The sequence below is a fragment of the Lutra lutra genome, chromosome 15, assembly GCF_902655055.1.
Source record: "Lutra lutra chromosome 15, mLutLut1.2, whole genome shotgun sequence".
Classification (NCBI taxonomy): domain Eukaryota; kingdom Metazoa; phylum Chordata; class Mammalia; order Carnivora; family Mustelidae; genus Lutra; species Lutra lutra.
The window spans coordinates 3,341,862-3,359,372 of NC_062292.1; the positions used below are offsets into that span (position 1 = coordinate 3,341,862).

The 17,511-nt window shown below is 41.9% G+C and overlaps 1 non-coding gene and 1 pseudogene across 1 annotated transcript; both read right to left on the bottom strand.

Annotated features, from left to right (window-relative positions):
- Positions 1-295: 295 nt before the first annotated feature.
- Positions 296-798, bottom strand: LOC125086254 (60S ribosomal protein L10-like; annotated as a pseudogene).
- Positions 675-807, bottom strand: LOC125086471 (small nucleolar RNA SNORA70). The gene has a single exon (XR_007123209.1). It is a non-coding gene; the product is annotated as a small nucleolar RNA SNORA70 (small nucleolar RNA).
- Positions 808-17,511: the final 16,704 nt, after the last annotated feature.

The following is a 17,511-nucleotide window of genomic DNA, read 5'->3' on the forward strand; positions in this document are numbered from 1 at the left end:
AAGAGGAACAACCAATCACAAACAGCCAACTAGGCTTTCCCAAATATCGCATCCCTGAGTAACAGCCAATGAAATAACGTCCTTGCTCTGCTTCTCTGTGAAAACCCTGCCCTTTGTTCCTGCCCATAGACTGCTCCTAACTGCTGCTAGTTTGGCACTGCCTGATTCAAATCAGTGTTTGCTCAGATAAACAAACTCCTAAAATTTTAATACACCTCAGTTTATCTTTGCTACTGCTGACAGGAAGTAGGCTTCACCAGTGGGCATGAATGAGGAGGAGGCAGCAAGGAGGTTCTCATGAATGCAGGGCCTGCCGTTTGTCCAGGGCGCCATGATTAGGGGTGCATTTGAACCCGCAGCCCTCTGGGATGGGCCGCTTTTCAGCTACCATGTTTTCAAATTCGTCCCCATTAAACTTAGTAAAGCCCCACTTCTTGGAGATGTGGATCTTCTGGCAGTCAGGGAACTTGAACCTGGCCCTGTCTAGGGCCTCAGTTACATGCTCCCTTTTCTGCAGCTCGGCACAGATGGACATGATGACTTGGCCAATGCTGACCTTGGCCACTGTGCCCAAAGGCACAGAGACTAGACTGGGGATAGCATGAGGTCAGATATGAATGTCCAGAGACTAGACTGGGGATAGCATGAGGTCAGATATGAATGTCCACTGGAAGATCTGTCTCCAAGGTCCCTTAGGGCAAGCCCTATAAGCAACAGACTTCATACACTGCCAAGGAGGTTACGGTTGGCAGCCATGGCACACCAGCTCCCATGGGGAAAGAGCACAAATGGCTTCATTGGCTGCAGAGTGTTTACCTTTGAAGAGACTATGCGCAGTTTCTTTCTTTCTCTCACACCCCCACATCCAGTCCATTAGTAAATTCCTCATCTTCCAAATACCTGCAGAATTCAATCACTTCTCATCCTTTGTATCAATACCACCACGGGCTTGATCACCAAACCCTCTTCCCTGATCCTGGCCCCAGTCTCCTCACCAGTCTGTTTTGCTTTTATGTTTTCCTGCCTTTGGTCTGCTTTCGACACAGCAACCAGAATGAGCCTATTAAACGGAAGTCAGTTCACATCAACTTCTGCTTACGATTCTCTGGTTCCTTTCTCGCTCAGAATGAAAGCAAGGGCCTAACGATCCACAAGCCACTCGAGCTGTACGCCTAGCTTCTCTGGTCTTAGCTGCTCATCTCTCGCCTTGACCACTCCCTCCTGCCACCCTGGCCTCTTGCTAACCTAGCAGATACCAAGTGCACCTCTCCTTCCCGCCTCTACAGGGGTTTATTCTGTTGAGAATGCTCCTTCCCTAGAGTTCCAAACAGCTCGCTCCCGTGCTCGTTCAGCTCTCCATTCAGAAGCCTCAATGAGACCCCGGACCACACTATTTAAGACTACAACCCCTCGGATAAAAGATCTGAACAAACTGGGCGAAAGATCTCAACAGACAAATTTCCAAAGAACATACACAGATGGCAAATCATCCCAAGAAAAGATGCTCGACATCATATGTCATTAGGAAAATGCAAATTAAAACAACAACTAGTAATAATAATAACTGACAACACCAAATGCTGGTAAGGATGTGAAGCAATAGGGACTCTCATTCACTGCAAGCAGAAACGCCAAATGCCCAGCCAGGAGCACTGGGGGCAGTGGCCCACATCTGGAGTCCCAGCTACTTCGGAGGCTGAGGCAGGAGGATCCCTTGATCCCAGGAGTTCTGGGCTATGGTGCCCTCTGCCATTTGGGCATCTGCACTAAGTTGGGCATCAACACAGTGGCCTCCCACGAGCTGGGGGGACCATCAGATTGCCTAAGGAGGGGTGAACTGGCCCAGGTCAGAAATAGAGCAGGTCACGGGACACCTGGGTGGCTCAGTCAGTTAAGCATCTGCCTTTGGCTCGGGTCATGATCCCAGGGTCCTGGGATCGAGTTCCACATCAGGTTCCTTGCTCAGTGGGGAGCCTGCTCCTCCCTCTACCTTTGCCCCTCCCCCTGCTCGTGCTCTCTCACGTGCTCTGACAGGTACATAAATAAAATCTTAAAAAAAAAAATGCAGCAGGCCAAAACTCCTAATCTCGTTAAAATGATACAGCCACTGTGGAAGGTCTTTTGACTTACTAAACAGACTTACAACACAAGCAAGTGCACTCGGTTATTTACAAATGAGTTGGAAACTTTGGTCCACACAAAAACCTGCACGTGGATACTTAGAGCAGCTCTCTTCACGACTGCCAAAAACCAGAAGCAGGCAAGATATCCCTCAATAAACGAATGGATAAACCAACTGTACCTCTGTACGATGCACTAGTACTCGGCGGTAAGGAGAAAGGAGCCGCCAAGCCACAAGAAGACACAGAGGAAACTTAAACGTGTACTTCTAAGTGAAAGGAGCTAACTGAAAAGGCTGCGTGCGGTGTAAGTCCAACTACATGCCATTCTAGAAAAGGGAGAACTGCAGAGATGGATTGACCTATGATTGCCAGGGACTCGAGGACAGGCCGAGATGAAGAGGTGGAGAACAGGAACTTCAGACAATAAAACCGCTCTATACAATAGCACAGCGGTAGACACACGACACTGTGTATTTGACAAAACCTGTAAAACTGTACAATACAAACAGGAAGCCCCATTGTACCCTACGGAGTCACTTAATAATAATGTGTTAATATCAGCTCATCAACTGTAACAAATGTATCACACTAAACCAAGATGTGAATAACAGGGGAAGTTGTTGGGAAGAGAAGATTTATATGGGAACTCTGTACTTCCTGCTCAGTTTTTCAGTAAACCCCAAAATGCTCTAAAAAATGAATCCTTTTAAGTGAGACACAAATTGCAACTGTTCCCACGGGCACCTCCTATGCCTCTTTCCTGCTTTACTTTTCCCTGGAGAACTTATCACCATTTAATATAATGTATTTTTTTACTGATTTCTTTTGTTACTATCTGCCTGAAACACCACCCGTGCCTTACCCAGATGCTAACACGCAAAAGTGAGATCCACCAGAAAAAAATATTTTAATGCTTTATTTTGATGCAATTTAAATTTAAAGAAAAGTTGCAAAAATAGATCAAAAATTCCAATATATCATTAATCTAAATTCATCAGTTGTTGTTTAAAACCCCCTCTTTTTTAAAAGATTTTATTTATTTATTTGTTTGTTTGTTTGTTTGTTTGTTTATTTGACACAGAGAGAGAGAGAGCAGGGAGCCCAATACAGGGCTCCATCCCAGGACCCTGGGATCATGACCTGAGCCGAAGGCAGATGCTTAACAACAGAGCCACCCAGGTGCCCCTACATTTTGCCCCTTTGGCTGCAGTTACTTCATTTCTCTCTTGCTGTCACTGTCCATCTCGCTTACGTATGTCTATGTAAATGCTCTTATGTACATATAAAGAATATATAAAGAACACAAGATACATTTATATATATAAATGATATGTAAAAAAGACATGATGAATATATACATATATATTTAGTTCCATATCATGTGTTCTATACATTTCTACATATAGCATGTGATAGCTGTAATTACCCAAATCTCAAAATTAAACAATCATACAATACTACCATCTAATTCACAGTTCATTTTCAAATAACATCGGTTGTCCCAGGAGTGTTTTTTATAGTTCTTTTTCCCTAATCCAGAGCCCAGTCCAGGATTATGCACTGCATTTAGTAATCTGGAAAACTCCTCAGTCTTTCGTTGCTTATGGTGGTGGTCTCTCCTGACCTTGACAGTTTTTAAGAGTTCAGCCCGGTTACTTGGCACATGTCCCTCCACTCGTGTTTGTCTATTTCCTCATGATCAGATTCGGATTATGCATTTTTGGCAGGAACCCTACCGAAGTGGTATGTCCTCAGAGCATCATATCAGGAGATACAAGATGATGGTCTGTCCTAATGTGGGCGATGTTATCTTGCATGTCCTACATCCAACAGATTTCTCCAAAAAGGGAATTTTGTATATTTCATTCACTGCTGTATTCTGAAAACCTAGAAGAGTGCCTAAAATAGGCAGTGAAAGAATGTGCTGGGTGAATGACAAAGTGACTTTCAACTCTCTGGAGCTGAAAAGACAAACAGAAGGAAGAGGAAGAAGGAAGAGAAGGAGAAGGAAGAGCAGGGAAAAGTAGTAAAAGCCTACGGATTAAACCTGTGTCAGGGCGCCTGGTGGCTCAGTGGGTTAAAGCCTCTGCCTTCGGCTCAGGTCATGATCTCAGGGTCCTGGGATCGAGCCCTGAATCGGGCTCTCTGCTCCGCGGGGAGCCTGCTTCCTCATCTCTCTCTGCCTGCCTCTCTGCCTGCTTGTGATCTTCTCTGTCAAACGGATGAATAAAATCTTTGAAAAAAAAATCATCACTATGTACATTTACATTCATAAATATTATTCAGAAGATTTCCAGGACATTTCTATTACTAATACCATCGATAGTATGAGATTTCCAGAGTCATTATACTCTTGCTAGTGTAAACGTACTTTCTAGTATACTAATGATACAGACCTGACCCCAATAACAACTCATTTTAAGATGATCCTCATTCTCAAAAGCCTTTTCAACTCTTTCAGAAGAAAATCTTCTAACTTATATACTAGAGAAGCCTCAGAAGCCTGTTTCATAGACTACCAACTTTTATTCTAGTACCCTTAGTGACAATGTATGTCTTAGGTAGATATAATTTACTATTTACTTCAAGACATCTCTAATTTGGTTAATAGTACCTTGCAATTAAAAAATAAGAATGTTCGGGACGCCTGGGTGGCTCAGTTGGTTGGACGACTGCCTTCGGCTCAGGTCATGGTCGCGGAGTCCCGGGATCGAGTCCCGGGATCGAGTCCCGCATCGGGCTCCCAGCTCCATGGGGAGTCTGCTTCTCCCTCTGACCTTCTCCTCGCTCATGCTCTCTCTCACTGCCTCTCTCTCAAATAAATAAATAAAAATCTTTAAAAAAAAATAAGAATATAAGAAGGAAAATGGTCACATATTCAAGCAATGTGCTAAGGGAAGAAAAGAAGGACATGAACATATTATCCTAAAGAAATTTAATTTTTTGAACCAAACAAGCAAAAGTCAATTTTGATTGGTTTGGTGTCCATCAATGCTTACAAGTAAGTGCAAAGGAAAACTATGTGAAGCATTTTGTTTTAAATCATATTTTACTCTTTTTTTTTTTTTTTTTTTTTGAGAAAGAGAAAGAGAGCGGGTATGCACTCATACAGCTGGGAGAGGGGCAGGAGAGGGAGAGAGAGAATCCTAAGCTCCTAAGCAGGTTCAACACCCAGCATGGAGCCCAACATGGGGCTCAAACTCACAACTCTGAGATCAGGACCTGCGCCATATCAAGAGTCAGATGCTTAACCGACTTAGCCACCCAGACGCCCTTTAAATCATAGTTTAAAAGCAATGTTGAAAGTGAACATTTGAAGCTTGATTTTTTAAGTATTAACATAATTAATAGTTACATTTTAATGTAAAGAAGAATTTTTCTTTTTTGATTTTTAAGTTTTACTGAGGGGCACCTGTCCGGCTCAGTCAGTAGAGCAAGCTACTCTTGATCTCAGAGCTGTAAGTTCTGAGCCCCACATTGGGTGTAGAAGTTACTTAAAAATGAAACCTTGAGGTACTTGGGTGGCTCAGTCAGTTAAGCGTGGGACTCTTAATTTTCAGTTAAGTGTCAGACTCCTGATTTCTACTTGGGTCATGATCTCAGGGTTATGAGATTAAGCCCTGTGTCAGGCTCTGTGTTGGGTATGAGGCCTCCATACGATTCACTCAGGCGCCTGAGTGACTCAGTCTTAAGTATCTGCCTTCCGCTCAGGTCATGACCCTGGTGTCCTGGTATGGAGCCCTGCATTGCGCTCCCTGCTCTAGGGGGAGCCTGCTTCTCCTTCTCCCACTCCCCCTGCTTGTGTTCCCTCTCTCTCTGTCAAATAAATAAATAAAATCTTCAAAAAAAAAATTCTCTCTCTCCCTGTCCTTTTGCCTCTCCCCCACTGCTAGCACACCTGCACACTCACCCCCAAAAAAGTAAAAAATAAAAATCTTTAAAAAATTAAAAATAAAAATTTTACTGAGACTGAAATCATCCCTGCTGTTGACAGCTTTTTCCCATCTCCCTACAAGGCAGCGGGAAGCCCATATAAACAAGTCTGTGAGGCACTGATTATTCAAAAGCCAAATCTTCTTTTAAAAAGTTTCTGGGCTCATTGTTTCAGTTCCACAGGGATAGAAAATTTGTGTGTAGTGATTTCCCATATCCATTTGGGAGTTCATTATATAAGCAGACAATGACACATCCCACAGATAAGACTTGACTAAACATTAGGTATGTCTTTTTTTTCTTACTTGTAAATTCTTTCATCAGGAAAATGCAATTCTTTTTGTCTGAAATAAATTGGAATGACATAAAATCAAGTCTGTTTGCTAATTATGTAAAATTTGGATGTAGGTTCCATTTTCTACATGTTTCCTCCTGCCTCTTCGAGTTAATATTTGGCAGACAAATTCATTTGCCCCAGTGTGATTAGAAAGGAAGTACGCTTGCAAGTGACATAAATATACACCAAAAAATTAAAATTTTAAAAATTTATGTGCAGGGGCGCCTGGGTGGCTCAGTGGGTTAAGCCTCTGCCTTCGGCTCAGGTCATGATCTCAAGGTCCTGGGATCGAGCCCCGCATCAGGCTCTCTGCTCAGCAGGGAGCCTGCTTCCCCCTCTCTCTCTGCCTGCCTCTCTGCCTGCTTGTGATCTCTGTCAAAATAAATAAATAAAATCTTTAAAAAAAAATTTATGAGCAGACATGAGGAGGATTTCTTTGTAAATTCATGTTTCTTGTAATTTCTTTGTAAATTCATTTCTTTGTAAATACATGTAAATTCATGTAAATTCATATTTACATGTCATCTAGAGGAAAAAAATCATCTGTACTTTTTAAAATTTAATTTTTTTTCAGTGTTCCAAAATTCATTGTTTATTCACCACACAAAAACCATCTGTATAAGAACAGTTTACACTCAATGGTGACATGTTGCCTCAAGAAATGATTTTAGCCCCACCAAATGCTCTGATCAGCACCAGTTTAATGTCCTCTGCCTCTAACCCTTTAGAATTTCATTCTTTTCTGACATTTAGACAACATTCCTTTTTCTTTTTCTGTAATTAGTCATTCGTTCTCCTTTTTTGGTTGGAGGGGAAGGGAGAGGGAGGGAGAGAGAGAATCCCAAGCAGGCTCCATGCCCAGCACGGAGCCCAGCGCAGGGTTCAATCTCACCACCCCAAGATCACGACCTGAGCTGAAATCAAGAGTCGGACACTTAACCGACTGAGCCCCCCAGATTCCCCAATTCTTTCAACTTAAATATTTCAGGAAAGATATTTTTGTGGTTTTACCAAGGGAAGTGAGCCACACTCAGGGCCTTTGCCTGCTCTAATGGAGCCCAAGGGACCAATGTTTCATTCCTGAAGGGACCTTTCCTATCCCAGAGCAACAGCACCATTTTCCACTACACGGTATGGACAACCAATCAGGCATTCTAATACCTGGAATCTTTTTAAAAGATTCGTTTCTTCATTTGAGAGGCAGAGGGAGAGAAAGGGAGAGAATATGCAGCGGACCCCCTGCTGGGCACAGAGTGTTCTTGGGGCTCAGTCCCGACCCGGGGCCCCATCCCAGGACCCTGGGATCATGGCTTGAGCCGAAGTCCAAGAGTCAGCCACTTCACTGACTGACCCACCCAGGCGCCCTTGGGAATCTTTCCGTATTTTCCTTAACAACTACAACCACAACACCACCACCCTCAACCACCGTCATCCCAGTTAGACACAACACGCACCATTCGAACCATCTCGGGGAGCCATTTTTACATCCAAGCCGCCCACAGGGAGAAGCACATAATAACCTTCTCCTCCTCTCACCTCCCACTCCCTCTGCCGAGGGATGGAACACCAAAGAAAGGGAACAAGTGGATAAGCCAATTTAAGAAATTGTGGGTGAAGTTTGAAATCTGTTTGAAGATGCAAAGCTTCCACACCGTCAGACCCCAAAACCATGGAAACCCTCAGTTCTCACTTGAAATGCCACGGTCCCTAGACTGTATTGGCCAGTGTGCACGTAACCACATTATTAATTGCTACTGTTCGTTCTCTTTACCCGGCAATCTTCACGTTTTCTCAGTCTTCAAAAAAGAGGAAGACCTTTGTAAACTAACTCCATGTCAGGAAAGTTCGTTTGTAAATGTTATTTTTCTAGGCGATAACTGAAATACACCGCTGGCCTTCAGCATCTACAGGATTCTTGCAATACATTCTATCGTGACTATTATTTAATTAGGTCTGCTGGTACTGTGTACTCTGCTGTCTGAGAAGATCTCGGTATTTGTTCACTCATCATCTGTTTCCCACAACAAAAGGAAAGCTCTGTAACGTCAGGGACCTTTTTTTTTTATCTTTTCCTCTGCTTTATCTGTTGCACCTAGAACATGACCGGAGCTCAATAAATATTTGCTAAATGAATAAAAACATGCCAACAGCCAATAAAATTTTTTAAAAATTTTTTTAAGTTTACTTATTTAAGGAACACCTAGGTGGCTCAGTCGGTTGGACATCTGCCTTCAGCTCAGGTCATGATCCCAGGGTCCTGGGATTGAGCCCCCACACCGGTCTCTGCTCAGCAGGGAGCCCACTCCCCCCACCCCAGCCTACCTCTCTGCCTGCTTGTGATCTCAATCTCTCCATCAAATAAATAAATAAAATCTTAAAAAAAAAAAAACTCATTTATGCAATCTCTATACCTAACATGGAGCTCAGACTCACAATCCCCAGATCAAGAGTTGCATACTCATCCAGTTAAGCCAGTGGGCACCCCACAAAATGTTTTTCTCCTTCTAGAAAGCTACCCGAATGTCTCTCTGCTGGACATAAAATCCTAAAGTGTTTTACCTGAGTCACTAGATCATTGCTTGATGAAGTCGAACAACAGTTCACTAACAAACAGCCTCAAAGATATTCCCGTGACTACAGTTTGCTTATGTCATCCAGGTTATCCCTCAGGGTACTCACGTTATTCCCCTGATGCAAATCTAAGATATGCATAAGAGGTGAGTTCAGACCAGCCAACAGCTCTTGGAAACCTTTACAAGTTTCTTAACTATGATGTTAAAACCAGAAACCAACAATTACTCTAACATGGTTTGGGTTACCCCCAGTCCAAAATATGAGCATAAGCAGATACACAGGAAATGCTGAGCTAAGCCTGGCATTCTTGAAAGCAGAGCCAAACAGGGATTTTCTGTAAGTACAGTCAGCCCAGAAGTGGAATTAGGCGATTTTAACCCATCCATGTCATGTCATCTATCTCTGTGCCTGCTCAGAGACTCACAGAAGAAGAACCAGCTCTGGCAGATGGCGGTCAATAGAACAGTTGGTTCTTATGTATCTAACCTGTTCATACATGCCAGTGCTCCCTCTTACCAGCAATGCTTCTCCTGGTACCAACCTTACCCAGATTTCTGGGTACTTTTTCTCTTCTCAGAGACTATCTGATGTTATTTTGACTTGATTTTACTCAAATGGAAATGGTCAAAAAGTGTTTTCCAAACCTGGCTGACCAAAAGAATATCTGCCATATTTATTTTAAAATGCAGCTTCTGGGGTACCTGGATGGCTCAGTCAATTAAGCATCTGCCTTTGGCTCAGATCATGATTCTAGAGTCCCAGGATCGAGCCCCACATAGTGCTCCCTGCTCAGCAGAGAATCTGCTTCTCCCTCTGCCTCTCACCCTGCTCTTGTGCTCTCACTCTCTTTCTCTCTGAAATAAATAAAATCTTTTTTAAAAAATTAAAAGATAGGGGCGCCTGGGTGGCTCAGTGGGTTAAAGCCTCTGCCTTCGGCTCAGGTCATGGTCCCAGGGTCCTGGGATCGAGCCCCACATCGGGCTCTCTGCTCAGCAGGGAGTCTGCTTCTCCCCTCCCTCTCTGCCTGCCTCTCTGCCTGCTTGTGATCTCTGTCTGTCAAATAAATAAAAAATCTTTAAAAAAATTAAAAGATAAAGATAAAAATTAAATTAAATTGAAAAATGAAATACAATGCAGTTTCCAAGGACTGACTAGAATAATCACAGATGTGTAGATCAGCATCCTAACCCTCCTAGAAAGCACACAGCAACTAGAAAAGCAAACATAAAACAAAGAGGGACGCCTGAGTGGCTCAGTCAGTTAAATGATTGCCTTCGGCTCAGGTCACGACCCAAGGGTCCTGGGATTGAGTCCTGCATCCAGGTCCCTGCTCAGTGGGGAGCCTGCTTCTCCCTCTGTCTGCTACTCTCCCTGCTGTGTTCAGACTCTAGCCCACTCTCTCTCTGACAAATAAATAAATAAAATATTTTTTTAAAAAAGTAAAACAAATATGGAATTAGTATACACCAATGTTCATAGCAGCTTTATTCACAATAGCCAAAAGGTGGAAACAACCCAAACGCCCACTGAAAGATGAACCGATGAACAAAAGGGGTCATATATGTAGAATGGAATATTATTCAGCCTTAAAAAGGAATGCCGTTCTGATACATGCTACAACATGGATGCTTGAAGACCCTTGCTAACTGAAGCAAGCCAGACATGAGAGGACAAATATCGTATGATGATTCTACCTTATGACGTACCTAGAGTAGTCAAATTCCTAAAGACAGAAAGTAGAACAGTGATTATCATGGGCTCAGGGGCAGAGTGGGACTATTCAAAGAATCACAAAAATAATCCAAAACTTTGGGAGCGGTATGTTCCTATAGGAACAGAGAAATAGAGAGTCTTTGGTTATAAGTCCTCGAATGTTCCCCTCACCTGTCTCGCTCTTGCTGTGCAATAATCTGCAAAAAGGTGGTTTATGAAAATCTAACTCGTTCATTGTTAGGCAGTTAAAAAAAAAAAAAAAGGATCTGGCAGTGGGTTTTAAGATAGGAGAGGAGCAGGGGACCCTAAGTTTGTCTGGTCCCTGGACCAGTTATCAAATCATTCAGAACACCTGCAAAATCAGAGATCTGAAAGAAATCCTGCAATGCCACAAATAAAAAGGGGACCACTTTTCAGACGGTAAGAGGTACAGAGACTTGAATCTGGGGCAATATAGTGGAGGACATGGCAAGGGGAGGGAGCCAACTTAAGGAGGTTACTGCAAATTATTAGAAGCAGCAGAGCACAAAATTAGAACATTAAGAAGTCGGCTCCAGTAGGGAATGTCCCTGGTTTAAAGGTACTCAGGTGGTGAAGCAGGGCTGAATCCCAGATGGGACGGCGTGGTCTCAGGATCGCTGGGGTCACAAGAAGAACAGGGGCGCCTGAGCGCATCAGAGTTCCCAGGCATCGGAGGGGGAAAACCAGCTGAAAACAGCCAGGCTGGTATCGGCTACATGCTCTGTGTTGCACAGTGCAATCTGGAGCCACTTACACTGAGCCCCCCCCCCACCCCCCGCAAGGAAGGTGCACTTTCCTACATACAAAGGTACCTGAGAATCTGCATAACAGGCAGGTTAAGACCAGCAGGACTGACTGGCTAGCCCCAAGCGTACCGAACACAGAGAACTACAACTTCAGCTCTTAGGGAAAACAGTATATAGCCGTTGTGGTTGGGTTTTGCTATTTGTTTTTGTTTTTTTCTTTAACTCTTTAATCTTTGCTTTATTTTTTTCAGTGATCTTTTTTTCAATTCTTTTTAAATTTTTATTTATATATATGTTATATATTTTTCAATTTTTGGTTTCCATTCATTGTATTTTATTTCATTTTATTTTCACATGTATTTAAGTTTCTTTCTTTCCTATTTTGGGATCTAGCTTCTTTTAACAAGCAGACCAAAATATATCCTGGACCTCATATTTTGTTTTGTTTCTGGTTTGATTTTTTTTTCTTCTTTGTTTTTGTTTTCTCCTGGTTTGTTTTTGTTGTTTTTTTCTGTTGTTGTTGATATTGCTGTCTTTTCTCTCTCTTTCTTCTTGTCTTTTCGGAGGTAATGACGAGATGGAGAAATTCACCACAAAAGAAAGAACAGGAGGAAGTACTCACTGCTAGGGATTCAATAAATGCAGATATAAGTAAGATATCTGCACTAGAATCTGAAGCACAATTACAAAGATACTAGCTAGGTTCTAAAAAAGCAAAGAAGACACCAGAGAATTCCTTACTGTAGAAATAAAAGAACTAAAATCTAATCAGGCTGAAATTTAAATGCTATTACTGAGAGGCAGTCAAAAATGGAGGCTCTAACAGCAAGGATAAAGAAGGCAGAAGAGAGTCAGTGACACAAAAGACAAAATTATGGAGAATGAGGAAGCTGGAAAGAAGAGAGAGGACTGCTGGACCACCAAGGGAGATGTCAAGAAATCAGTGATCCCATAAAGTGAAATAATATCCAGATAATAGGGGTCCCAGAAGATGAAGAGGGAGCCATGGCAGAAAGGTTACTTGAACAAATTACAGCTGAGAACTTCCCTAATCTGGGGAAGGAAACAGGCGTTCAAATCCAGGAGGCACAGAGAACCTCCCTCAAAATCAAAAAAATAGGTCATCACCTTGACATATAATAGTGAAACTTGCAAATTTCAAAGAAAAAGAGAAAATCCTGAAAGTAGCTCAGAACAAGAGGTCTTTAAACTATAAGGATAAAAACATAAGGCTGACAGCAAACCTATCTGCAGACACTTGGCAGGCCAAAAAGGACTGACATGATATATTCGATGTGCTAAATGGGAAAAATATGCAGCCAAAAATATTTCATCCACCAAGGCTATCATTCAGAATAGAAAAAGAGATAGTTTCCAGGATAAACAAAAACTAAAGGAATTTCTTAACACTAAACCAGACTTGCAAGAAATATTAAAAGGGATCCTTTAAGCAAAGAGAGAGCTCAAAAGTAACAAAGACCAGAAAGCAACAGAGACAATCCACAGAAACAGTGACTTTACAGAGCCTGGGTGGCTTAGCCTATTAGGCGTCTGCCTTCAGCTCAGGTCATGATCCCGGGGTCCCGGGGTCAGGTCCCATGTCAGCCTCTCTGCTTGGCAGGAGCCTGCTTCTCCCTCTCCCTACCACTTCCCCTGCTTGTACACTCTCTCTTTCTCTCTGTGTCAAATAAATAAATAAATAATCTTAAAAAAAAAAAAAAACAGTGACTTTATGGGTAATGCAATGGCACTAATTCATATCTTTTATTACTCTGAATGTAAATTAAAAGTATTATTCACCGTGATCAAGTGGGATTTATTCCTGGGCTGCAAGGGTGGTTCAGTATCCACAAATCAATCAGTGTGATACACCACATTAATGAAAGAAGGGATAAGAACCTAATGACCATGTCAATAGACGCAGAAAAACATTTGACAAAATATAGCATCCTTTCTTGATTAAAAATTCTCTTGATGAGAGAAAGAACATACTTCATTATCATAAAACCCATATATGGAAAGCCCAGAGCAAATATTCTCATCAGGGAAAAACTGAGAGCTTTTCCCTCAAGGTCAGGAACACGACAGGGATGTCCACTCTCACCACTGTTGTTCAAGATAGTACTGGAAGTCCTAGCCTCAGGAATCAGACAACAAGAAGAAATGAAAGGCATCCAAACTGGTAGAAAGAAGCCAAATGTTCATTCTTAACAGACAACATGATACTCTATGTAGAAAACCCAAAAGATTCCAGCAAAAAATTGTTAGAACTGATAGAACAATTCAGCAAGGTCACAGGATATTAAATCAATGCGCAGAAGTCAACTGCATTTCTAAACACTAACAATGAGGCAGAAGAAAGAGAAATCGAGGAATCAATCCCATTTACAATTGTACCGAAACTCATAAGATACCGGGAATAAACCTAACCAAAGAGGTAAAGGATCTGAACTAGACGACTATAGAACACTCATGAAAGATACTGAAGAAGATCCAAAGAAATGGAAAACATTCCATGCTCATGGGCTGGAAGAACAAAAATGTTTGTGTGACCTACAGTAATCTATACATTCATTGCAATCCCTATCAAAATACCAGTAATATTTTTCACAGAGCTGGAACAAATAATCCTAAAATTTGTATGGATCCAGAAAAGACCCCAAATAGCCAAAGCAATGTTGAAAAAAGAAAATCAAAGCTGATGGCATCACAATTCCAGACTTCAAGCTCTATTACAAAGCTGTAATCATCAAGACAGTATGGTGGTACCAGCACAAAAACAGACACAGAGATCAATGGAATAGAACAGACAACCCAGAAATGGAACCTCAGCTCTATGCTCAACTGATTTTTTTTTTTTTAAGATTTTATTTATTTATTTGTTCGAGAGAGAGAGAGAGCGCATGAGCACAGGCAGACAGAGTGGTAGGCAGAGGCAGAGGGAGAAGCAGGCTCCCCGACGAGCAAGGAGCCCGATGTGGGACTCGATCCCAGGACGCCGGGATCATGACCTGAGCCGAAGGCAGCTGCTTAACCAACTGAGCCACCCAGGCGTCCCGATGCTCAACTGATTTTTGACAAAGCAGTGAAGAATGTCCAATGGAGAAAAGACAGTCTTTTCAACAAATGGTGCTGGGAAAATTGGACAGCCACATGCAGAAGAATGAAACTGGACTATTTCCTTATACCACACACAAAGATAAAATAAAAACAGATGAAAGATGTATATGTGAGACAGGAATCCATCTAAATCCTAGAGAACACAAGCAGCAACCTCTTTGACCTTGGCCACAGCAATTTCTTGCTAGACAGGAATCCAAAGGCAAGAGAAACAAAAGCAAAAATGAACTATTGGGACTTCATCAAGATAAAAACCTTCTAACACAGCAAAGGAAACAGTCAACAAACATAAAAGGCAACCTATGGAATGGGAGAAGATACTCACAAATGTCTTATCAGATAAGGGCAGGTACCCAAAAATCTATAAAGTCTTTATCAAACTCAACTCCCAAAACAAAACCAAACAAAATCCTGTCAAGAAATGGGCAGAAAGGGACGCCTGGGTGGCTCAGTCCATGAAGTGTCTGCCTTCAGCTCGGGTCATGATCTCAGTGTCCTGGGATCGAGCCCTGCATCGGGGTATTTGCTTAGTGGGGAGCCGCTTCTCCTTCTCCCTCTGCTCTCCCACCCCCTGTGCTCTCCCTCTCTCTCCCTCAAATAAATAAATAAAATCTTTAAGAAAGAAGGAAGGGAGGAAGGAAGGAAGGAAGGAAGGAAGGGAGGAAAGAAGGAAGGAAGGAAGGAAGGAAGGAAGGAAGGAAGGAAGGAAGAGGCAGAACAGACATTTCTCCTAAGAAGGCATACAAAGGACCAAGAGACACATGAAAAAATGCTCAACATCACTCAGCATCAGGGAAATACAAATCAAAACCACAGTGAGATGACACCTCACAGAGGTCAGAATGGCCAAAATTAACAACTCAGGAAACAACAAATGTTGGCAAGGATGGGGGAGAAAGGGGAACCCTCTTAGACCGTTGGTGGAAATGCAAGCTTGTACAGCCACTCTGGAAAATGGTATGGAGGTTCCTCAAAAAAATTTAAAATAGAGCTACCCTACGACCCAGCAATTGCACTACTGGGTATTTATCCAAGAGACACAAACATAGTGATCTGAAGGGGCAAGTGCACCCCAATGTTTATAGCAGCAACATCCACAACAGCCAAACTATGGAAAGATCCCGGATGTCCATCGGCAAATGAATGGATAAAGAAGAGGTAGTTATGTGCGTACAGTGGAGCATTACTCAACCACCAAAACATTGAAATCTTGCCATTTGCAATGACATGGCTGGAACTAGAGAGTATTATGCTAAGTGAAATAAATCAGAGAAAGAAAATGCCATATGATTTCATTCACATGTGGAGTTTAAGAAGCAAAACAAATAAACATAGGTGAAGGGAAGAAAAAATAAAATAAGATGAAAATTGTGAGGGAGGCAAACCGTAAGACTCCTAACCATAGCAAAGAAAGTAAGGGCTGCCGGAGGGGAGGTGGGTGGGGGGATGGGTGATGGGCATTAGGGAGGCACTTCATGTAATGAGCACTGGGTGTTATATGCAACTGATGAATCACTAAATTCTACCTCTGAAACTAATAAAAATAAATAGATAATAAATTTTTTAAAGAAGGATCTAGCACAGCATTGATACAAATGTACTTTTTTTAAATGTAAAAACAATTACAAACCACAATGAACAAATCACACTGACCAAGGGGGAAAAAAGCTATAAAGAAACCGGTGAAAGTGGTCGGCATAGGATCACATATAGAGATGTCAAATCACTATGTTCCTCACCTGAAACTAATGTAACACTGTAACATTGAACATCAACCATACTCAAATTAAAAATTAAAATTAAAGGAGCTCAGTCAGTTCAGTTGTCCAACTCTTGGCTTCGGGTCAGGTCATGATTTCATGGGTCATGGGATAGAACCCCATGCTAGGCTCCACACTCAGGAGTCTGCTTGAAGATTCTCTCCTTCTGCCCCTCCCCCCTCAAATAAATAAAGAAATCTTTAAAATTAAAATTAAAAGAAACAGATATAACTAAAATTTTCACCATGAATTTAAGAAATGTCAATAAAGTAATTGCAACTCTGGAAGACACACTCCAAGCAGAAATACAAGACTTCTGGGAAGAGATGACAAGATAATCTTAGGAGATAAAATTTAAAATGAATGAAGTACAGGGAAAAAGTAAACCCAAGAGAGAGGAGAATGAAAAAAGAAAGAACAGAGGGGGAACAGACCCAGAAGAAAAATACCATAAGAGTCCTAAAGTATAAAAATAAGATGAGTGAAATAAAGATTTTAAAGGAAAGAGCACGAGTGCCTGGGTGGCTCAGTGGGTTAAGCCTTTACCTTCGGCTTCAGTCATGATCCCAGTAACTGGGATCGAGCCCCCATTGGGCTCTCTGCTCAGCAGGGAGCCTGCTTCCCCGTCTCTCTCTGACTGCCTCTCTGCCTACTTGTGATCTTTCTCTGTGTCAAATAAATAAACTCTTTAAAAGAAAGAGCACTATCTAGAAAACAAGGAGTGTCAACATTCGCGTAATTGAAATCCTTGAAGAAGAAAATCAAAATAATGCAATAATAAATAGTGCAAGGTATTCAAGAAAACTTTCCTGAAACAAATGAGGACATGAGTGTATGTATTGGAATGACTTACTAAGTACCAGAAAAAAACTCATCCAAAAAGGCATATCCTAATAAAGTTACCGGACTCAAAGATTAAATCATTTATATGGGAGAAAAAAAGTCAGGATGGCCTCAGATTTCTCCACAGCAATACTCAATTCCAGAAGACACTGGGGATTTGACTGGATCCAGATTTAGCTGGATTTGATAATTCACTGAGTAATCACTTAATTCAACAAACATTTAAAAACCATTTAGTAAATGCTTGTCTACATGGATAACAGACATATCATCTGACAAGCTACAGTTTTCCTGAGGAGCAAAACCACGTAGCATTGGGGCACTTGGCCGGCTCAGCTGGT